Raw genomic sequence first — 24,068 nt, 5'->3', positions numbered from 1 at the left:
CATGTGTGATGGAAGTGGTTAAATGGAGGATCAAAACTGCAGAAAAGGCAAATGATTAATTCACTTCTTAGGGAAGAATAAGAAGGTCAATCATCTTAAAGCCTTGCAAGTTAATGCCCAAACTAGCCATGGTTTGTTAGATTTGATAGTAAGAATATTGTTTTCACTTGTTTTATTACTTAAACCCTTCCTAAATAGAGGAAAGGCTTTCTATGATGAAAATAACATATTTATACTTCTTTGCAACAGTGCTGAGAATGATCAGGCAAGTGATGGACAGTAAGAACAAGAAAACAACAGCAATCTACAAAGGTACTGGCTAGACAAAGATGAGCTATGGAGAGTCTCTTCCTTCCCTAAGGGGTCAGAATCCAAACAGGAGGAAACAAATCTATCTCACTATCAAAGACAGTAACAGGACAAGAAAAAAGCCACAATCAACCCAGGGAACATTCTGGGGCCTTTCCAGAAGGATCAGGGTATCCTGGGACCACCTCGCTGATTGGCAGTTAGGTAAAAATGTGCCACCATTCTACTCCATGCAATCACTGCTTACACACATGAGAGTCATAAGCCACACCCTTTAAAGATAAACAAAATGTTAAAACCAACCATTCCACAGGTAAACTAGGCCTCCAAGCAGTTCTAGTACATGAAATAACAAAAATGTATACAGCTTCCCAATTATCTCATTTCTGAAAGCTAACCATTAACTTATTTCTCAGAATAAAATCAGTAACTCACAGAAACTTCTAATTATTCTTTTTCTTTTCTTTGAAGCACAAATAAGAAATTGCTGATTTGATAACCTGGAATAACCAACTTGCTCTCAGTTTATTGACAAGCATTTCTGAAGACTTTCTATGTGCTGAACACTGCAGAGATGGTAGGTCCCATCATTTCACCCAACAGTAGCAGAATCTTGAGTTCTTTTTGTTGAGTACTGCTTCAGTAATGGCATCCAGCCTCCTCTGTCTATTTCTTGCCCCCATTCTAGGACCTTCCAGCCAATATAACCAAAATCTCTATGTGAGCATTGCTACTCCAATCAGAATCACTCTTAACTTGAATGTCCAGGTAGCATCTTTAAAAGGAGCTTTATTTAGCCAACAGGCTACCCATGTATTCAAAATACTTTAAGACATTTTTATTATGAGTAGTATATGCTTTTTTGCTAATACTCTAAACCCCAGAAGTATAAGCAATAGAAAGTAAGTCTTCAGAAGGCCCACTCATCAGAGATAAGCTCTGCGAACATTTGGGATATAGACTCCTAATGAGTACGTAATCATAAATACACATACTGTGTATAATTTTAACAATGTATCACAGACATCATCCTATGTCTATGCATGTTTCCATCATGTCACAGACATATGTCCATGTTAATTCAACATATATATTTGTTCAAGAGTACCCTTTCAAATATAGATTTTTATATTTTCTAAAGAAATTTTGCCAAAGCAAGAAACCAGAGAACTTTCCTTCCTTTGAGAATTCTTTAAAAAATAAGAACACTTCAAAAAATAACCTTTAAGGCATACAATGTTGAATTTCACGCATTTGCTTTAAAATTCTGAAGATGTATTTTTAACTCATGTGATAAAATGAAAGATGAGGGAAACGGGGACATTAAAATCATTTACTTGTGCTCTTAAATATAACCTTTATGTTTAACATGTCTCAAAGAATAACTTCTGTCTTTCCACCCATCAAGAGAGAACACAGACTTACCCATATGTCGTATATTCCAGTACTCTTTTTTTTTTCATTTCTACTAAGGCATCTTAGCCTTAAGGAAATCTTATCTAAACAATAAATTACTTCTCCCAACTCAAGGCAAGTGTGAACCCAAAAGTTCAAGAAGGCAAATTGATTTCGGCTGGCACTTAATATCATATCATGCTAAGATGAAAAAAGAAATAGGTATGGTCAACAAGAAAAAAGGACTGGTCAGAAAGAATGAGGTAGCTAGTCAACTTTGTAAGGTGGCTTTAGTCAAACTTGTTATAAACAAACTAGAGGCCCGGTGCACAAAAATTAGTGCATGGGAGGGGGAGTCCCCCCAGCCCAGCCTGCACCCTCTCCAATCTGGGACCCCGACTGCCAGTTTAGGCCCGATCCCTAAACTGACAGTTGGACATCCCTCTCACAATTTGGGACTACTGGCTCCTAACTGTTCACCTGCCTGCCTGCCTGATCGCCCCTAACTGCTCCCTTGCCAGCCCGATCACCCCTAACTGCCTTTGCCTGCTGCCTGATCGCCCCCAACTGCCCCCCCCCACCGGCCTGGTCGCCCCTAACTGCCCACCCCCTGCCAGCCTGGTCGCCCCTTACTGCCCCTCCTGCCAGCCTGGTCACTCCCAACTGCCCCCCCTCTACCGGCCTGGTCGCCCCTCACTGCCCCCCGCAAGCCTGGTTGCCCCCAACTGCCCCCCTGCTGGCCTGGTCATGCCCAACTGCCCCTCCTGTCAGTCTGATTGCCCCTAACTGCCCCCCCCCCCCTGCCAGCCTGGTCGCCCCCAACTGCCCCCTGCCCCCCCTCCCCCCGCCGGCCTGGTCATCCCACGCAGCCTACTGTTCAGTCATTTGATCATCCCTCACTAACCCCCCTGCCAGCCTGGTTGCCCCATGCAGCCTGCTTTTCAGTTGTCTGTCCTGTTTTTTCCATCGTGACAGCACCTGGCTTTTTATATATTAGGATTCTCATTTTAAGTAACAAGTCTTAAAACATGCAAAATCATAGGCCAAAATCAAGTATGAGAAAACTCTTTAACCCCATTTATAAAGCATAATCTGTTTTATCTGAATTTTAAATGTTCTTAAGTTCAAGGGTCCCAGGTCCCTCTCTAAAGGAAGGAGCCCTATATCTACCAGAAGGGACAGGTCCCGGGAAAGAGGAGGAGAGGAGGAAGAGGAAACAGAGAGGAGAGGGAGGAAACAGAACACGCAAAGAGACATTCACATTTAAAACAGTTGGTAAGAATAGAGGTAGTACCTGACATGCCATTCACATCATACTTCCTATTACATTTAAAATTTTTCAAAAGAGAGGGAGAATGAATTCCTATAACAGTGCCATTCAGAATCATGGGGATTTTAGCAAACAGATACTAGGTACAGTTAAAGGTCAAAAAAGTAACCAGAAGTCATTAAAGAGGTAATGGCCACCCTTTCATGTAAAAGAGCAGGGAGGAAACTGGAGCTGAAGGCACAGCAACTGCCCTTTGGGTAGAAAGGAAAGCAAATGCTTAGATAAGCCCAGATCATAATAGGTTAAGTATAGATTACTTTATTTAGGATTTAGGATTTCTTAAGCACCTGCTCCACATCTGAAAAATGTCCTTTTGAGTAGAATGTACAAGTTAATCTGAGTGCTGTTTTCTTAATAACTGGATTTTAATTAAAAATTCAAAGATATAGCCCGGCAGGTGTTGCTAAGTGGTTGTTTACTTATGAACCAGGAGATCATGGTTGGTTCCATCAGGGCACATGTGCAGGTTGTGTACTCCATCCCAGTAGGGGGCGTGCAGGAGGCAGCTGATCAATGATTCTCTCTCTCCATTGATGTTACTCTCTCTCTCCCTCTCTCCCTTCTTCTCTGAAATCAATAAAAGTATTTTTTTAAAAATTAAAAAGATATATATGAAGAGGCAAGTAAAAGTAATATGAAGAAAAAGTAAAGGATATAACATCAATATATAGTACATGGCTCAAGAACGACAACCTGATGAAGTTAAGGTTCACCCTGAAGAAGCTGTCCTCTTTCTGGTGACAGCCACCTGGAAACAGGGAGCCCAGCAGTCTAGTCACCTCTACCTAGCTAACTTCAGGGCTTGTGACTCAGTGTTATGTAAATGGTGGGGAGGAATGAAACATCAATGAGAAAATATGGTCCACAAATGGCTGACAAGGGGGGGAAGGGGAAAAGAGAAGGAAAAGTGTGAATCATATACATTCTTATTTTTTAAATGAAAATATTTTATTTAGCAAACACGTGATGTTGAGCCATGACAGGGGCCATTCGAAGTGGTTCTTTACATTCACATGGAGTGGACTAATTTAGTTTGATTTTCTTTTGTAGTTTGCTAAAATCACAAGCAAGTTCCAAAAATGCCCAATTTCCACTATCAACCACGAGTTTTATCCTGAATCTGCTTGTACAAAATTAAACATCCCATAAAGTCTGTGTTTTATCACTCAAGTGACTAAATTCCCTTAAAATATACTGGGTTTTCATAACTTAGGTCAGAGCATAATTCCAAAAGTTCTGTGGGCCGAGGCACTGGTTTCCGGGAGTATAGGACAACCACAGAAGGCAACGAGAATATAGAATAGAAGGGCAGTAAGAGCCCATTTTTGAGAACAAAGCACTAACCTAACAAAAAGCCCATTTGTGGAGGACTACTTTACTCCCAAAGCCCTGCTCAAAGGAAAACCAATTTGCATGCAGTTTCTACTCCTCTGCCCTGTGGGACTCTTGGGTGAGGCAGCCTTCACAAAGCTGGCCGCCTCAGTCACTTCCTCAGGAAGTGGGACTGACCACAGCTTCCCCGGGCCCAGTGTGGCTCCAGCATTGAAAGGGACTTGGATTTGGAAGAGGACACTTTTGCTAGTCCCGAAGGACACAGACCCTCCTGCTTGCTCCGGCTTGGGGGTTCTGCTTTGCTTAGTGATTTTCTGGGCAAGCCCAGATGGAAGGTGACAGGTCCCTCACTGCTGCAGCAGACCAGTGTCTTTATCCTCTCCTCTCCCACCAGACCCCCTCACCCACCTTGACATGCTTGCTGGATCATCCTGTGACTAAACTTGCATCAAACACACCCAAATTAAGCATCTCCAGTCATTCCACATGACCACTGTTTTCTTTTTCTTGCTCCAGTGGCGAAAATAGAACCGTGCTGACTACTTACCACGAGCACTAAGGTTCTTGGAACAGTGGGATATCTACTTACTGAATATACAAAGCTTCCCAAAATACATGCCCCCTGTTTTTCTTTAGAAAGCAGAATGTAAACTTGAAGGGCAGGACTGCCCTCAGGTTAACATGTCAAAAGGTGGCTCTGCTAAAAAAAAATCAAGCACAGAAGTTAACTAAGCACCAAACCATTGCACACAGACCTGAACAGCTGGCGGGGTTCTTCCTGCCCAGTGCCTCCGCGGCCTCCTCGTGCCTGCACAACTGTATTATGGAATAAGCCCTCTAACCCAGTTATCTGGCTGTGTGCTCCCTAGGAGTGTCCTTCATTTCACCTCCAGGAATGCCTTTGGGAAGCAGGAAATCTCCCTGGGTTAACCATCTCTGCAGATAACTGGTTTGGGACAGTAAAAAGCTGCTCCGGGCAGGGCTTGTCCAGGCCCCCACTGAGTTTGGGAGCCAATGAAACAAAATCTTCAGCTAAGGAGATGACTGCAGAAGTCTTGTCTCTCCAAAAGCACCCCCCACAACTAAAAAACTCTTCAAGTCCAGAAAGAAAAAAACCTGCTCTTTCCTTAGTTACACCAAAGAAAAGAAGGCAAGGGTCCTATTTGCCTTATTTTAGGGCACAGGGGCAATATTTTCAAGCAAAAAAAAAAAAAAAACCTTCCACAGTGAGGGGCATCTGTATAAAAATAACCCTGGGAAATACTAAATGTCCACCAACAGGGAAATTAATAGATCAATTCTGCTACATTCCTTTTCTTAATTGTGGTAAAATACACATGATAAAAAATTTACCATCTTAACCATGTTTAAGTATACAGTTCCACTGTGTTTAAGTACACGTATTGTTTACACTACGTCTTTTTACAGAGTACTATGCAGTCATTAAAAGTAAGATAGAGCTATTATAGATGCTGATGTTGAACAATCAAGATACACCATTTGGGGGGGGGATCAGGTCATAAAGATATATACATTAAAAATATTTTTAAATAAGCAATTGCATTTGTATATGTTTACATACAGGTACATAAAATATATGTGTGAAATTCATGGAAAGGCTTAGGGTGCACATCATTTTGACAAGGGAATGATGTTTTTCAAAATTCATCCACCAAAGTGTAGGTGTGTGTTTTCAAAATCTGGTATCTACAGGGACGTAGTTGGAAGTTAAAATTTCCTCTGAACTTAGGGATAGTCAAAACCATCAATCTTGGCAAATTCCATCAAAGGTACTATTGTACGAGCTCTGTCTCCCAACAGATAGGCATTCTTTTAACTAAAAGACCCTTGTGCCAGAATTTACTAATTCGTCAATGAGAAATTCTGAAAGGGTCTGGGCTGAACCTGTCACCATTAATAAACTTCAGGAAAATTCATTACAGCCTCTGCTTGAACTGGGTTATTCAAATAGTTTCACGATGAGAAAGCAAGGGAAAAAAAGTCTAAATTCCTTCCCTGTTGGATATAAACTGCCTCTTTTTTTTTCTTTTTTTTTTTTAATGAAGCATGTTTGGTGAATTCCAATATTTCAAAACTAAGAAATCACTCACTTATCCATTTAAGTACTAAAAACAAAAGGATTCCCGGTTTAGGAGGAAAACTCATAAAGGATTTAGAAGCATTCCTTTGGAATTTTATAAATGCCACATTTTTTAGTAGCATCTCTACAATTATAGCTTGAAGCAAATATAGATTTTCTAAACTAGAAGTGATATTTTGAGTACAAAAATGGGGGGCTTCAAAGTAACTTTCCTTGGTCACCTGCTGAAGCCCTCTAAATTTTTACACATAAATCCTAAATCCTGCACAGGGTTTTTGTCCCTGAAATGCTCTAATCAAACCAGCAGCTCTACTTTTGGCTGTGTTCTTTCTGACTTTACCCGTAATTTTTCTCTGTTTTAAATACTAAATTTAAAATATTTGCAAACTTTTTTTAAAATATATTTTTATTGATTTCAGAGAGGGAGGGGGAGGGAGAGGGAGAGAGAAACATCAATGATGAGAGAGAATCATTGATCGGCTGCCTCCTGCACACCCCTACTAGGGATCAAGCTCGCAATCCAGGCACGTGCCCTGACCGGGAATTGAATCTGAGACCCTGCAGTCCACAGGTCAACACTCTATCCACTAAGCCAAACCGGCCAGGGCTGCAAACCTTTTTGAGACTTCCAGGACTAGAAGCATGGAAGGGAAAGCATGGAAGAGTAGCTGAAGCTCTTCTTCACTTCTCTGGGGTTTTACAGTTCAAAGACACTTGCATCCCTGGGAGGTCTTTCTTGTGGAATTTCACTCCGCAAAGTTTGGAAGTATTGTTCTTGCCCCAAGACTTTAAGACCGGGGTTCTCATCTGGGGGGATTCTGCCCCTCCACCACACTGATCATTAGCAATGTCCAGAGACATGTTTGGTTATCACAACTTGGCAGGGGTGAGGGGTGCTACTAGCATCTGGTGAGTTAGTGAGTGGAGGCCAGGGATGCTGCTAAACCTCCTACAATACATAGAACATCCCACAACAAAGAATTATCCAGCCCCAAATGTCAGTGGTGCTAAGGTTGAAAACCCTGTTCTAAGGGAACAGACTTTCCCCTTATCACCCTGCCTTCCTCCCACCAAGACCTAATCCTCCTAAAATCATGATAAACCTGCTCCCCTCGTCGTCCGCACCACAGCCTTCTAGCATGGAGGTGGTGGCAAGTCATTGGTGCAGCTCACCACCCCTACCCCTGCCCTCTCCCTCCAACTGAGGTTGGGTGTGGACAAATGGACTCCCCACATAGTTATTACAACCCTTCTTATATTGCCAAATGAGGCCATCGCCTAATCATTAAGCAATTCTTGCCAGATACCTATTTTACTTAAAGGTGGGATCATGAAATGTGGTACTTTCATCTGTATGTTATGACTGAAATCATCCCCCAAAGTTATCATGTTAACAGCATGCCTACTGACTGTGGACTTAAAATAAATTTATTTAAAAGTTCTCTTCCTAGAGTAGACAGAAAACAGAAAAAACAAACAAAAAAACAAACAGAGAAATAGAACTAATGAGATAATTTTGTCAATCGCTATGTTCTACTCAAAGGCCCTCTCTAGAGTTTCATTCATTTCACCTGAGACAACCATCAGTTTGGAACAATGTTCACCCAGAAATGCTCCTCCTGTTACTAAACTTCCCACCAAAAGCAGGGCAGAAGAAATTGATTCTACAGTCTAGGAATTTGGGAAATGCTGGGTAAATACATACACACACATTCACAGCCTTCTTTTCTCCAGGCTTCTCTGAACTTCCAACGTGCATCTTCATAACGGGGATACAGGCCGAGCACTACCCAAGCTTATTTGAGGCTGGAAGCTTTAGGGGTGAGACATCTTTGGGAGACACTTGAAACAAGTTTAAGAAAGTACTCTCCTTGAGAGATGGTGTTATAAAATCAAGTGCCTTCTGGAGTAGAGAGTGAGGGAGAAGCTTCCTGCCCATATTTCTGAACAATGCTAACTCCATGTTTCTCCTGGAAGTTCCTCTCAAGGGGCACCTCTGCATCAGCCCAAGGGAATACACCTCCACATATGGAGGAAGAACAATAAACAGGTATTTCTAAAGGGGCTCTGCCTTCAATAAAACTGAGCACAGCCCTAACAGGTTTGGCTCAGTGGATAGAGCGTCGGCCTGCGGACTCAAGGGTCCCAGGTTCGATTCCGGTCAAGGGCATGTACCTTGGTTGCAGGCACATCCCCAATAGGGGGTGTGCAGGAGGCAGCTGATCGATGTTTCTCTCTCATCGATGTTTCTAACTCTCTATCCCCCTCTCTTCCTCTCTGTAAAAAATCAATAAAATATATTTTTTTAAAAACTGAGCACAAAAGCCCTGTTGGGCTGGTCCAGTGAGTACTGTCAAAAGGAAACTGTCTGGCCCTAACCGGTTTGGCTCAGTGGATAGAGCGTCACCCTGAGGACTGAAGGGTCCCAGGTTCGATTCCGGTCAAGGGCATGTACCTTGGTTGCAGGCACATCCCCAGTCAGGGGTGTGGAGGAGGCAGCTGATCGATGTTTCTCTCTCATCGATGTTTCTAACTCTCTATCCCTTTCCCTTACTCTCTGTAAAAAAATCAATAAAATTTTTTTTTTTTAAAAAAGGAAACTGTGTTGTAAAATGCACATGCACACATACAAATGGTGAAGGAAGGAAAATTGGGAAAGGGAACAAGGTAACAACGTTTACCTATTTTCAGTAGCCATGGCCACAGCAGTGTCAGGGAACAAGCAAGACATCCCTCCTGGATCATGCCAACAGGGGGAATCATTGGTTGACCCAGCAGCAGTGGCTATGAACCTCGAAGACATTTGAGCCTCTGCCCATTAGCTGTAAAAATGTGCACTGCAGTGACTAACGAATGGGCTTTTGGAGTAAGACAAACTGAACCCAAGTCCTGGCTCTTTCCTTTAAAAGTTACATGGTTCCAAGCAAGTTACTTAACTTCTTTAAGCTGGTTTTCTCCAGTAAAAGAGAAAATCAAATCTACCTCATGGAGTTATTGTGAGGATTAAATAAAACAACCTAGGTAGGTACTTACCAAAGTACCTGGAATACAGTAAGTACTTATTAATGTGAGTTATTATAGTATCAAGGTCAGCAATAGGGTCCTAGCATAGAGAGAACCTAGAAGAAATCAAGGCACAACACTGATGCTCCTAAATAGGTGATGATAACAAGACAGGTGCCATCAGGAATTCCCAGCAACCACATGGGGTATGACAGCGTCCTTCGCTGAAGTGCCTCTTGGAGAAAGGCAGCCCAGCGAGGTCTTCTAAGATGCGGAACAAATTTGTCCTAGCCTCTACGAATGTGAAATTAGAGCACCATGTAACCAAAGAACCTACAGCTAAATTTGAAACTCCAACGGAGGTCAACAATATCCTAATGCTCAAGATTAGAGGAACAGAGTTTTTTTTTAATTTTATGAGTCATCTACATCAAAACCACTAAAGCATAATTATTATTACTCAACTGCTAAACTATGTGTTTAATCTTTCCCAAAATTAACATTGGCCAGATAGACCAGACTTGCATTTTTGCCAGAAGGATTATATACCTATTAAGAGCCTCCTCAAACTACACACACACACACACACACACACACACACACACACACACACCACATACCCCTAACCTACGAGAGGCCTCAAATACGCATCTACGCACCCATAAGGCCCTGAACATTATGCATTAACTATTCCACTGGCTGTTCTGCCAAACTTCCTACCTCCAGTGTCTCAGTCTAACGCATTACTCAATCAGCATTTGCTATGCATTAATGGAAGAAATATTGAAAGCTACACACTGTTTTTGTGCTCTTGAGTAAATGGAAGAGAGAAAAGATCCAATTTCTACACTCAAAAGAGCTCATTCAGCCCTGGCCAGTGTGGCTCAGTTGGTTGGAGCATCATCTCGTGCACTGAAGAGTCATGGATTTGATTCCCTGTCAGGGCCCTTACAAAAAGCAACTGATCAATGTTTCTCTCTTACATCAATGTTTCTCTCTCTTTCTTTCTCTCCCCCCACCCCCTCTAAAATCAATAAAGACAAGTGAAGATTTTTTTTTTAAGTAGACTTTTGTTTTTAAAGAGTTCATATACTTTGGCTACTATACTGAGGTCCAGACTTCAGGGTCAGAAAGACCCAGGTATGAATGCCAACCCCCACACTGACTGGCAACCTAGCCTTGGCATATTTGTTCATCTCTCAGAGCCTCTAATTCCTCAGGCATAAAATGGGTTAAGACTTTCACTTGTCAGGTTCGCTGTGAGTCCTAACTATCCAGAAATCAAAAGTGGCTTGGAATAGACAGTTTCCTTAGCTGCACGTTCCAGGGTGGCCAAGTCACCCTTTAGCTAATCTTCCTTGAGACTCTTGTTTTTCAACATTTCCTGGCTCAAAATCTCTGTCCTAGCCAAAAAACTATGCTCAGCGTCTTCTGCACATTTTCTTCTTGTGCCAAGTGTTAAACTTCTCCATCATTTCCCTCCTTGGACCATCTCTCTCTTTTTGTCAAGCTCCGTCCCTCTTCTTCTTCACAATCCTACCCAAAATTTATTTTTATCAAAATCTTTACTTAAGAGTCAATCTTTCCTTTTTTGTATTCTTCCCCCCACCTCTACCCTTAGAATCCAAGTAAGCATATTAGAAAACAGTATAAAAATTAAGAACACAAATTCAATTCACTTGTGGGCAAGTTATTTCTTGACAAGAGTGAATTAAGGCAAAGCTACAGACCACACTCCTGAGACAGTGGAGCGTCTAGAAATTCTGTATTCTAGGCCAGTGGTCAGCAAAGTCATTAGTCAACAGAGCCAAATATCAACAGTACAACGATTGAAATTTCTTTTGAGAGCCAAATTTTTTAAACTTAAACTTCTTCTAACGCCACTTCTTCAAAATAGACTTGCCCAGCCCGTGTTATTTTGTGGAAGAGCCACACTCAAGGGGCCAAAGAGCCGCATGTGGCTCGCGAGCCGCAGTTTGCCAACCACGGTTCTAGGCTATAAACAGAAGAGATGAAAGACAGGACAAACCAAGGAAAATCCACTTACCACTGAAAAAAACAACAGTGGTCAACGTCTTTTTCATATATGAACAAGAGCATGTTCCATAAAAAGGCAGACCCTATCATTGCCTCCAGCTTGTTTAAACTTAGCTAATAAACACATACAAATCATTTCTCATTGCCTTTACTCATTCACTCAATGGCTGTGAGGATGTCTGAACAAAGGCAGCTACCAGAGTTTGCTCTTACAACCGACATCCTCCAGAAAGCATCCCATTATAAAATAAGGAATGCCTTGGCATTAGATAGCTAATTGCACTTGTCTGTATGACTCCTATTGTACTGACCCCTCAGAGGGTGTCTCACAAGCCCACCGAAAACTGTCACCCACTTAGGGTTATCCGTAACCCTGCCCTCCCAAGCCACAAGCTGAATTAGACCAGGACCAATGAGATTTTTTGGTCCTGAATAATATTGTAATCACTATGTATAGTGCCAGTTGGGTACTGGAAATATCAGGGGGAAATACTTTGTAAAGTATATGGTTGTCTAACCACTATGCTGTACACCCGAAACTTAATACAAAGTAATGTTGACTGCAAAGTGTAATTTTTAAAAATGTTTTTAAATAAAAATAAATAAAATGTAATATGTATGAGAAATAAATAAATAAATAGATGAGGACAGGGCAATATACGGCCATATGCTCAGAAAGGGAACACGGTTCCACCAAGGCTGAGACACAGACAACCTAGGACCTGGGCCCTGGAAGGAGCACAGGTAAGCTGAGGGAGTGCAAGAGGACATCGGGGTTCCTAGCTTTCAGTCCTCGTGGCATTCCAGCATGCCATCAATCTAAAACGTCTACTAATGAGATTATTTTACATTGTTTTTTGTGTAAGTCTTCAAAACTTGGCGTGTGTATCTCAATTAGGCCTAACCACATGGCAAGCGCCCCGTAGCCCTATGTGGCTGGTGCCTATCATACTGCACGGAGCAGTTCTAGACACAAAGTAATTCCTCCTAGATCCCTTGGATGGCTTCTGCACTCAATCTTCCATCACCACCAAATCCCAACGAGCAGATAATGAGTATCTGGTCACTGTCGAGCAAACATGGGAAGCCAAGTGCCAGGGGAAAGGGACAGATCAAAGGCATTGGCAAACCTGCCATACTTTCACAATCAGGTTGTTTTTTAAAATTCTGATCAACATAAATTACACCAACAGACAGACAATGTTGACTATAGCCACTCACTGGGCTGAATTTTTCAAAAAGCTAAGAACACTGAAGTACAAGATTTATAACTACAAAACTCATGCAAGATTCCCACCTACATATGAAAGTATAGTCAAGTAGGAACAAGTACGTAACCTCCTGCCCACATTTCGCCCACTTTTAACCAGATACAGGGCAGCTGTAAGTGAAGACCTACAGACAACGCAAGAGACACTCATTGTATGTGTTTCTATGGTGCCAAAAAAATAAATAAATCCACTTATAAATGAGATCAAAGGAAGGCCAGAAGAAACAACACACTCCTAGACTGAAAAAAAAAAAAAAAATGTTGAGCAAAAGCCCTTTCCCAAAAACAGGAGGCTGCAGAAGACAGAATAGCCAAGGTTTTAAAGGTTTACTACCTACCACACACTCTGTTTAACACTTTATATGCATTTAATCCTATTGACCCTCCAGAAAAGTATGGCTTATTTAAGTAACTCATTCTAGGTCCCATAGCTAGTCAGTGGGCAGAATTCAGATTTCTGTTTCATTTGAGGGCTAGGCAGAGGCAACTGAAAATCTCCGTGGCCTTACCCCCCAGATTTAACCACAACACCAGGCATAATCAGTTCTCAAGCTACAAACCTCAACTACCTCTGGCATTCTTACTATGTTAAATCAGCAAGTATAATAGGCCAGCTTATCAATGAGTGAGGCTTCATTTGAATAACGCACAGTTTCAGGTTCACATGATATAAGGAATATAAATGAGCTAGCTGACTTATATACCATTGAAATACATATAATAAATTTTGGAAGGCAGAGAGAAAGTAATGATGCAACAGCCTTAGACTGGAAGCCCAGAGTGCTGGGTTCTAATTCTAAACCTGCTACCCGCTACTAAAAACAGATGCCCTTCCCCCTCACCCCAATATGGGCTCAATCACTGTAAGTATTTGAATTTTCTAACGCTGTAAGTTGTTCTGCAATCTAATTCTTACCATTCAGATCCCTAGGAAGAATTTGTTCCTCATAGAAGAAAACTACCAAAATCAACACCCATTACTAGGTTCCTGAGTGGAGGTTCTTGAGTGGGCCTTTGGGAAGCAGGAGTTTATGTTCTAAAAGGAAAACATTCAAGACATACAACACCTTGATTTTATCTTTAGGCTTCCATAAATCCTTCAAGATGCCTGGAATCTCTAATTATGTAAAGTTGTAATAATATCTGACTGAAAACAAAACAATACAAAGCCTGCATTTCGGACACTAAACACCACCGACTATAGGCTACTTATGTGGGACAGTTAAAAAGACCAGAGTTTGCCTAAAAATTACTTATTTCAGTCTCCAGGTTTAGATTAAGCAGAATTTGCTCGCACACCTCATTCTTAAAACAGAATTTGGAACTTTCCATCTGTAAACGATGGTTCAAAGAACTCTCTAACCAGTGTTTGTTTATTGTTGGAACAAAAGATTTTTCTCAACATCACTTTCAATTTACTTTTTCTCATCCCTTTCAAAGACGAAACAAAACAAAAACACCTCTTTGTTCCTTCTCCCTTTCAACTTGTATCCTCACCCTAGTACCAGTAAAAATGTCGGTCTTTTCAACATGCTATTTCTAGCACCGTCTCTGGTGTAGACACAGATTCTCTCTCCATGATGACTCAAGTCAGGGAAATCTGGCTAATTATAAGGGCTCTTACTGGGACTCAACCGTCTCCATTACACATTCTCACCTCTACCATCTGCCACTTCTAACCTGCACATCAGTGCTGCTGAGCACTTACCTGAGCCCTCTCTCCAACTCCCCCCTCTTGTCTCCATACCCCTAAACAACTCTCATGATTTCCCCATGTCCACCTATGCTCCCCCATGCAGAACAGCCTGGTTGGTAAGTGAGGAGCAGGCTTCCAAATTCTGCCTCTACTACCATTTATGAGCTGGCAGACCCTGGCCAGGATCTCTGTCCGTTTCCCCACCTGCACCATGGGGATAATAATACGTAGCTAATCTGATGGTTTCAGTATAAATGACGTAGCATATAGAAAGGCCCACGATGGTGGACTGCAGTGTCTGCAGGTATGAACTACTAAAATTTTCTACCGGTCTGGCAATGTTTGGCCCTCCAACTTCCTGAAGCATGTATCTTAAGTTCTTCAGCCACCCTCTTACTGCACTTATGGTTTTACTGTATGAACCATTAAACCCAACCCTTTTCCACCTTTTAAGAATTATTTCTGGTCTATGCTAAATCCTCCCAATCTAGACCTCCAGCCCAAACAGATCTGGGAGACAAAAGTCACCCCCACAGCCCCTCCTCCTCCACCTTCCAAATCTATTCTGCCTTCTAATTCGGGATCTCAGAGACATAAACAACCAGCGGCAAGTAATCTCCGAGAGCCTTCGTCCACCTCTTCCGCCGTCCACCTCTTCCGCCATCCCCCATACCTCATCCCCCGTAGGCCTGCCTGCCCCCGAGGCAGTCACCACCTACCACTCCATCCCCACTGCAACACACGCCCTGGGGCTTTTCTCTTGGATTCTGCTTGCATTGGTCCCAACATTTGACCTCCCTGCCTCCCGCCTGAACAGCCTCCATTCCATCCTCCCGGGGACTACCCCAGGACTCAAATGGACTATACAGAATGACCTTCAGAAGTCTGGCCTTGACTGCCTAAGCTTCCTCTATTCTCCCACACCGCACTCCCCCAAACCACTGTCAACACCAAGTTCCCTCAGTGGCCTTGACACACTGTTCCACCAGACTCTCATTCTTCCCCCAAGTCTTTGCCTGCCTTACATATTCTTACTGGTCTTTCAGGGTTCAGCTCAGAAGCTACCTCTTCAAGGGCTTCTCTCTGGACACATGGCATTGGGTGGCCCATTCACATTCTTGTCAGCATCTGTGGGCTACGTCCCACTTATTTTTCTCTGAATTCCTTTCCCTTTGGTACTCCCAGTGCCTAGCACAACATGCGGCACCTAGTAAACAGTCAGTACGTGTCTGTTAAGTAGATGAAATAATCCCCAATTTAACATCACTCCCCACTCTCAGGGCTCTCCCTCCTCTACATCACCTTAACTTGGTCTATTTGTTCTTCCCGATCCTGAACACTATTTTATCCTCTAAAAAAAAAAATCTGCCTCCAAAAACTACCTATTTCATTGCTTTGATATTGCTTAAGCATTTTTTACTTCCTTAAATGGCATAAAAGCTGAATAATAACTTCAAATGTTAAAAAAGCACCAATATTTTGGCAGTCAATAAATCAGACAAATTATAATTAAGTTGTTTGCACAACTAAGATGTCAACAAAGATCTTAGGTACCACTTTCCAAAAGTTTGATTCTATTATTGTTTGGTGTTTTACTGAACCTGAAGACAAATGCAAAAATTAAACTGCCAAATGTTTCTGAAGAGATTAAAAATAACTGCTGTAGGAAACAAAGGAGATTTTACCACTTGCAGTTTTTTGTTTCCACTTTTGGCTAATTCCGATTAGTTCTGGGTTATAAAGCATGTCATCCTGTTAGTGAGTGGTCTATTATCTCGGTCATCTCTCATGTGTCTTCAGATAATGTTCGCTACAATCTCCTACTTGAGAAGTCTTAACTGCAGCTGACTAGACCTTTTTGTGTGTGTGAGCTGTGACGAGCTGAATTTATTTTCATTCAAACTTCTAATTCTCATGTACTTACCATATGACCCAGCCATCCCACTCTGAAGTATTTACCAAGGAGACATAAAAACTAATGTTCAAACTAAAACCTGTGTGCAAATGTTTACAACTTTATTCACAATCACCAAAAACTGGGAAAAACCCTGATGTCCTTCAACCGGTGAATGGAGAAAAAGCTGAGGTACATCCATACAGTGGCCTACAACTTAGCAATAGAGAAGAACCAAGTATGGATACACACGGCAATATGGATGAATCTCAAATATTTGTATGACATTCTGGAAAAGATATGGACATAGGGACAGAACAAACCAGTAGCTGCCAGGGGATGAGTCTGACTGCAAAGGGGCATCAGGACAGTTTTGGGGCCAACGGAACTATTACTTATTAATAGGTAGTGGTGGCAGATACACAGTGCTATACGCTAGTCAGACCCAGAGAACTGTACACCACCAATAAATGTTACTACATGTAAATTTAAAAATTTTCATTATTTAGTCATGACTTGGTTAAAGATCCTCCCCTAACTCTAATTAACACAAAGGTGTGGCTTTCCTTAACCTTGAGTGTAGCAGCTATTATTGTTTTTGTTATGGAATTGTATTGATTAGGAAGAGATACTGAGGGAATGAGGAGGGAGTAACCCCAGATCTTTTCCAGATATTTCCAGTTTCCCTTGCATTGGCAACGTCTGCTCCAGATGCACACAGCCAGATGGAGTTCTACCAAGGACACAGGGAAGGTTATTCGAAACCAACAGAAGACAGACTATACCCCACAGCAATGCCCAAGAAAGCATTTCCAGGGGAAAAATAAAGAGGTTGGGAGACTAGAAATCCTAAAATTCGGACCCATCCTGGTCAAAGGGCTAAGCAGAAAATCCCATTCCCGTGCTGGCTGCCTCCTTCCTAGACCTTCCTTTAAAATGGAGTCAAGGCAGGTGGGGGCGGGGAACCTCTTTGTGACAAAACAGGGAAAAAAGGAGATAGCAGGGCCCCCCAGAACCAGGAGGCCGAGTTCTAAAAGCCCTGGATCCAATGTTCTTTCACATGGAAAAAATGATTCTAAGGAGGCAAATGACAAAAACAAGCAAAGGGTTCAACGGCCAGTGACACTTTCTTTCCAGTGTACCCTCTCCAGCCAAACCCACACATTCCTCCTGCCGAGGAGATGGCCGCCTTGGGGACTGCTGCAGGCAACCCCCACCAGGCGCGGGGCTGCGGGCTCCAGGTGTGGCTGCCTCCAAGGCGACAGGGACAGCAACACACAGGCCCAGCCCGCGTGTGGGTGCCACCCTGTTCCCTCCTGGCTCTTCCAGGAAAGCTAATGCTAATGCTGTTGCTGTTCTCCACACTCACACTCACATTCCCAAGCCCAGAAAACTCTGATCCTCTCCCCCGGGGACCTGGGCTGCCACATTGTTAGAGCTCAGCAGGAGACCGCCACCTGAGACAGACCTCCATCCTAGATGAGCTTCCCCGATTGCTGCCCTGGAGAACCAGCTCTCCAACCTCACACTGCATTTGCAGCTGGAAAGACCGGCCTAAATGCAAAACAAATGCTATTTTTCAGGAGCCTTCTGGGGGAGGGGGAGGAACAAAGCTAAAAACCACAGAGAGAGTAAACCAGAACATTCTGTGACATACAATGCTTTACAAAAAGGGCTTTCAAACATATCACCAAGAAAGACTCCTTACCAGGGGGGTTAGCTGTCAAAGTGACGCAAAAATCACTGACTTTCTCAAGACAGGAGTGAAGGACTAAATTATAAAACAGTTTATTGTAGCAAGCTAATTAAGGTTTATCATATTAGCCATCTGAGTTTTAGTTGGCACCAAAAAAGCAGGAGCAGCACATCGTGCAACATGGACCAGGATCCTGCTTTGCAAGCAGATTTCTGCCCACATTCAGACACAGCACCTCTGGCAGTCCAAACCGTTGCAGAATTGAAAACCAATTTCAGCACAGTGATTTGTCAAGAATTTTGTTCCATCACGTAAGCTATTTACTGGTCTATCAGTCCGAGATTACATTTCTCTCTATTAAATACCACACAAAGTACTCTGAGCTGACCATACACCCCCTTTTCCCTTTGCCAGTTTTTTCACACACTGGAAGCTCTGCAACCGCACGGAATATTTCTGAACAATAAAAACCCTTGCCTACTTGACACCCTCCAGGGCAGATATTCTGCCCACCAACTGCCAGCACACAACCAATTCTAAGATCCTCAGCATTTCTGAAAAGACTCAGTTCTGCTGACCGCGAAGAGGAACAAAATACCCTCTTCAAAGTAGAGGAGAAATTTATTTTCAATCACGTCTTGTATGGGCTCCCCTTGACTGTCCTGTTACCAAACCAGAAGACAGAACCAGTTCTATCTGTTGATGACATCATATTGGATGTGATTCTGGAGCTGCTGGTTTCCTGTTTGGGGAAGTAGAAGTTCTTTTCATAAGGAACCCCCAAGGCAAAATGTTTAGTGTTCCCCTGTAAGCTCTCACTGCCTTTGTTCTTCCCTTGCCTACATTCATCCCTGCTGTCTTCTCTCTTCTGCAAAAACTGTGATTCTGGAGGGTGCACAAAAACGCCAGCTCAAATCTAACCTCCATCTCTTAAGGCATTAGACATTTTCCGCCATCCACTGCTGTAAAGCTTTGAGTTAACAGGCATCTTTTCACAGATGAAGCCAGACTACCCACTTTCCTCCTGGTATAGCATTAGGATTCCACATTAAAATGTATGCCACAAATAATCCAATGGCAAACTCACCGTCAACAGCCCCCAAAATCAATAAAAGCCATTCCACCACTTGACTCCGAGTGAAAAACCTTTCAGGTTAACAGAGAGCAAGGTAAAAAAAAAAGGTGATGAATGAACAAAAGGCAAATCTACCTTCAGACTTCTCAAATCCCAAAAAGGTGGCGAAGCTGCCTCGATTTGGCGAAGTCCTTCTTTTTTTGTAATCATCTTTTGTAATCATCGGGAAAATACTACATGTGTGCTGCTTTAGTCTTATGCAAAACAGTGCATTCTCTACAAGGCCCCGCCGCCTACCATCCTCTAAACTTGCTTCTTTCCAGGCCTGGATCTTCTAAATGATTACACACAGGCGACTTAATGAGGTCATTCTGATTTTGCCTGGATAGGAATACCATCATAAAGTCACTCTAATCCCATTAAACGTGGATAACATTAAGAGTAATTCTTCTCCACTTAGAGCCCAATATTATTTCCAGAGTACCAATCTACTGTCAGTCTGTGTCTGAATGGATCTTCAAATAAATACTTAAATTCATGCTCAAAATATCATCTCTCACCTTGTGAACCTTGACCTTTGGGAAAGACTTTGGAACAGTGTTCAGTTACTGTCACACAGTGGCATTCTCTGCAAAGATGAAAGGGTTAAAAGCAGCCACAGTCAACAGGCCTACAAGGGGGAAAAAAAAAAAGATAGCATGTATGCCTTACAGCATCACTGGAAAGCATTTATGCTCATTTTCTAGAACAATACTGTTACCTTTTGGCCTTCATAATAGTCAGAAGTATCCCCAACACCCTTTAGTAGCTTCTAAAAGGAAAAGCACAAAACAGAACATACCCTGCAAGAGAAAAAAAAGCATGCAAAGTAGCAATCTCCAGCAACAAACAAACTACCATTACAAATCCATCAGTTCATTCTGGTTTGGTTTTGTTAAAAACGAGATAGATAGATAGATAGATAGAGAGAGAGAGAGAGAGAGAGAGAGAGAGAGGTATAAACCAAGTGTCCCCACCCTAGCAAGTCACATTTTTTTTTCTTTAATAAGGGTCATAAATCTCAGCTCCTTGTCCATCCCTTAAGCAAAAGAAAAAGGCAGGAAAAGCCCAAGTAATCTCAGACCTTGCAAACCTGCACATTTTCCCCATCTTCTCTACACAGGCTCTTTCAGGACTCCATTAGCCACATACCAGTGCTGTGTGGTGTCTAAGTGTGCATTCACATACTGTGTTGGGATGGTACCTTCCTGCAAGCGCCTCTGCTTTTGGCTGCCATGAAGGGAGGAAGCTGCTATCCCACTGTAGGAGCTCAGTGACTGCATTGTGTTCAGGAGCTGATCTGCCTCAAACCAGTCTCAGCCGGTTCTGGTCACCCTACATAAAAAAGCTATGGCAACCCTCGCTGAGTTGCCAACAAGTCCCTGAAAATCATCAGCACGGGGGGGCTCTCGCAGGGGGTTGCTCTTCCCTTTTAGGTCTTCCTGAGGAGGGGGAAGGTCATCGTGTGTCCCCCACCACCACACAAGCACCCAGTCTTGGAAATGCCCACCTCACAAGCACCCCAGAGCCCCTCAGGGCCCATCCCCCACCCCCTCCACCCGAAAGCCCACCGCAGACCCCTGTGGCCCCCTCCTTCGCCTTCCCCCACTTACCTCCCACAACCTGGCTCAGATCTTTGTGTACCTGTGTGTCAGTGTGTGTTCTCTGTGTTGGTGGCTGACAAAGAGCCCCCAAGAAAGCAATCTATGTGTGTCTGCTCACACTGGACGCGTTGGCTGCGGGAGCCGGCCTCGGCCTCCTGGCTGAGTGGTGCTGGCTTGTTGACCAGGCTCCTCGCAGCCTGTCACCCCCACCCCACCCAGCCCCCTCCTCCCGTGCCTCTCTCTCTCTCCCAGCCCTGTCACCACCGCCAGCAGCCCCCCCAGTCTCCTCCTCCTCCAACCTTCTCTTCTTTCAGGCACCTGGGGGGAGAAGTCCACATCCCTTCACCTCGGGGCAGAAGACTCAAGATGCCTGGGGTGGGGGTAGGGGGACACGAAGGGGCAGTGGGACAGAGGGGCACAGAGGCCTCGGAAAACGCTGTGCACAGCCGGCGCTGGAGGGAGGAGGCGAGCTGCTGGCTCACGTGGCCCCCCTCTCGGAACCTGTGGGGCCTAGCAAAACCGGCTGGTCCTCGGCCCCCCAAGAAAGCTGGCCGAGCGCGAAGGCCAGCGTCCCCAAGGCCAGGGTGGGACAGGCCACTGCAGTCAAGCCAAAGGGCCTGAGCCTCACGCGCTCACCCCTAGCCGCGGGGTGCACGAGGGGCCGCGCCCCGCCTCGCCCCGGAGCCCACCCGCGCCCCTTCCTCCGCGGCCCTGCGCCCCCTCGCTCGCCGGCCGCTGGGGGCCCCCGCCCCCCCGGGCGCACACCCACCCCTTCCCGGGTTGGCCTTCGCAGCGGTCAAGCCCGGGCGCCTGGGCCGCAGCTCGGATGACCTTTGTTCAGCGCGGCGCCGCCGGCTGCTGCTGCTGCTGGGGCTGCGGCTGCTGTCGTCGTAGCGGCGGCGGCTCCATGTTACGGGCGTGTCATCTGCATTCCCGCTGCCGGGGTCTGTGTGTGCGTGCGAGGTGGAGCGGCCTCGCGCCGCAGCCGCAGCCGCCGCCGCCTCCCGGCTCCGGCTCCCGGCCGCCCCGCCGCCGCCGCCGCGGCCTCGCCGTGCGCCCGGCCCGGGCCCCGCGCCTCCCGGGCGCCGCGCTCTAGGCCGCGCGGTGGCGGCGGCGGGGCGGCCCGCCTGGCCGGGGCCTAGGGCTGGGGGTGCGGGCCCTGCGGCGGTGGCTCGGCCGGAGCGGCGAGCGAACAAAAGGGAGCGCGGGAGAGGGGGAGGGGGCGGCCGATGGGGGAAGGGAGGGCTGGGGAGCAGGAGCCGGAGCGCGAAGCCCGGCGGCCGGCGGACGCCCGGGTGCCGCCGCCGATGCGAGAGGAGCCCCGCGGACCTGCCAAGTCTCGCCCATCTGGGGCTGCTGGATTGCAGCTTCGCCCCGGAGAGCGGGGTGGTGGTGGTGGTGAGGGGATGGAGGGAGGGCTGCTTTTTTTTTTTTTTTTTTTTTTCAAACGACATGTCAGGCTCACCCAGTCCTTGCCATGGCCCCAAGCCGCAACTTACTGGAGTGGAAGGAAGCAAGGCCTCGCCAAAGCTGGTTGAGAAAGACCGTGAGCCTCTACCCAGGTTCTTGAAGCCAAGGTGGTGTTTGTTATCCTCGCAGTGGTGGCAAACAAGTAAGAAGAGAGCACGCTATCTTCAGAGAGATTCAATGGGAAATGCTCCCTGGAAGTGGAAGAGGGGGCTCTCTTCGGGTTAGTTCGTGGCTTGGGAGCCCTTTTCGCCTTAAAACTGAGCCACAAAAGAATGGAAGACACCCCCTGGGGTGGAGAGAAAGCCCTGGTGTAAAAAAGACACGTTTTGCTTTCAGAGAAAAAGCCACTGGGGCCAAATTGAAACATGGCATGTTCGGTTCATGTCTTTTTTTTTTTTTTAAATGGGGGAATGATATGGAGTAAACAAGAAGTAATAGCTAGGTCTTTAAATGCAAGAAGGGAGGTGGTGGACAAAGGTAACAAGCACATATTGTGCATACAGCAGGTGGTCATAGCCAAATAACACAAAAGGGTACATATGTATAAATAAACCCCGTCAAGCCCGCCAAGGTGTATAATCGTCAACACATCCGACAGACACAATATATTACCACCACATCAGGACTGCTATTTATCCAGCGCTGTGTCCTGGTTCCTACATGGTTCACACACCTGCACTCAGTGGGGTCTTTTAAAACGAGAGAGAAAACCTATGCCAAGCTCATTGTGCATACCCTAGAAATAGTACAAAATAGAAGGACCTGAAAAAAATATCAGCATAACCTCTTCAAAAGGCTCACTCCTGTTGCAGTGAAAACGCCCAGCATAGGAAGCATTTTGTGTGTGTGTGCTTTATTTTAAATTAGGCTAATTGCTTAATATTTGCAAAGTGCTGGGAAGTTGGTTTTTTAAATCTCAGTGTGCCTCTCCTTTGCATTAGCTGCCATTGAGGAAGCCATTGTTCGTTATGGGGACACGGTGTGATGTAAATTGAAGCAGCATTTTTGCTATTTAAGGCTTTTCATGTAAATGAACCAGATGATTGTCTCACCGAAGAGTTGTTGGTCTTTCATTTCAAACAGCAAATTGTTTGGAGTTGCACATAAATTGGGGCGCATATTTCCGCGTGTTTAGAAAGACCTCTGTAATCTGCAAATTTTGCCAGCCACGGCCTCACATTTATCACTGTTACAAGATGATGAAATTGAATCTCATCTTCTTTTAGCCTGAAAACGGTGCCAGTACTCTGTGGGTTGAGTTTCAACTTTACCTGGGCTTGATTTCATTTGAAAGGAGGCCTTCTTTCTTCTCCTAAAAGCGGGCCCTTATTAATATGCATGTGAAGAAAACATTATATGCATTGAATAGTATCCAAAGACTTGCTTATCGGAAATCTTGATAACGCTACACCTAGTACAATATATGGAATTTCATAATGTGCATACCAGAGTAAATCCTCGGTTTCCTAGATTTGAAATCTTTGTTTACTTCAAATGCAGTCTTGCCCCTCCCCCATTCACTTCCCTTAAAGAGTTGAAAGCACAGCACAGCAGTGTTTGAATGGTCAGAATCGCACTAAAGTCTGAATTGCTTATCAGAAAGTGTCCTGGGTGTAGAACTGCCTCCTGGCTTCATAATGCCAAATATTTTTGGAGCAGGCCTTTGTGCAAAGCCCAGTGTTTTGGTCAAGCCTCGGATGGAGGAAATTAGTTTGAAAGCACAATTCATCATTTGCAAAAATGGCAATAGATAACATTGCATCTGCTTTAAAAATATATATATAAACAACCCAAGGTAAAAGATAATTTCTTGCAAA

At 44.4% G+C, this 24,068-nt stretch overlaps 1 protein-coding gene across 3 annotated transcripts in view; it reads right to left on the bottom strand.

The window, feature by feature from the left end:
* ZNF532 (zinc finger protein 532) overlaps positions 1-24,068 on the bottom strand; it is a 150,790-nt gene that overhangs the window by 75,658 nt on the left and 51,064 nt on the right. Inside the window, exons 1-2 of one of the 3 annotated variants that reach the window (XM_079783924.1) lie at positions 21,551-21,806; positions 19,699-19,808 (exon numbers count right to left, since the gene is read on the bottom strand). The exons of 1 other annotated variant lie outside the window; for it this stretch is intronic. The gene's annotated coding sequence lies outside the window, so the exon portion shown is untranslated. Of the gene's footprint in view, positions 1-19,698; positions 19,809-19,898; positions 20,291-21,550; positions 21,807-24,068 lie in introns of those variants that run through there. One more of the 3 variants, XM_079783923.1, reaches the window with a different exon arrangement.

This window comes from Cnephaeus nilssonii (genome assembly GCF_951640355.1).
Source record: "Cnephaeus nilssonii genome assembly, chromosome: 11".
NCBI classification, from domain to species: domain Eukaryota; kingdom Metazoa; phylum Chordata; class Mammalia; order Chiroptera; family Vespertilionidae; genus Cnephaeus; species Cnephaeus nilssonii.
This window is presented reverse-complemented; position numbering and strand designations above follow the sequence as displayed.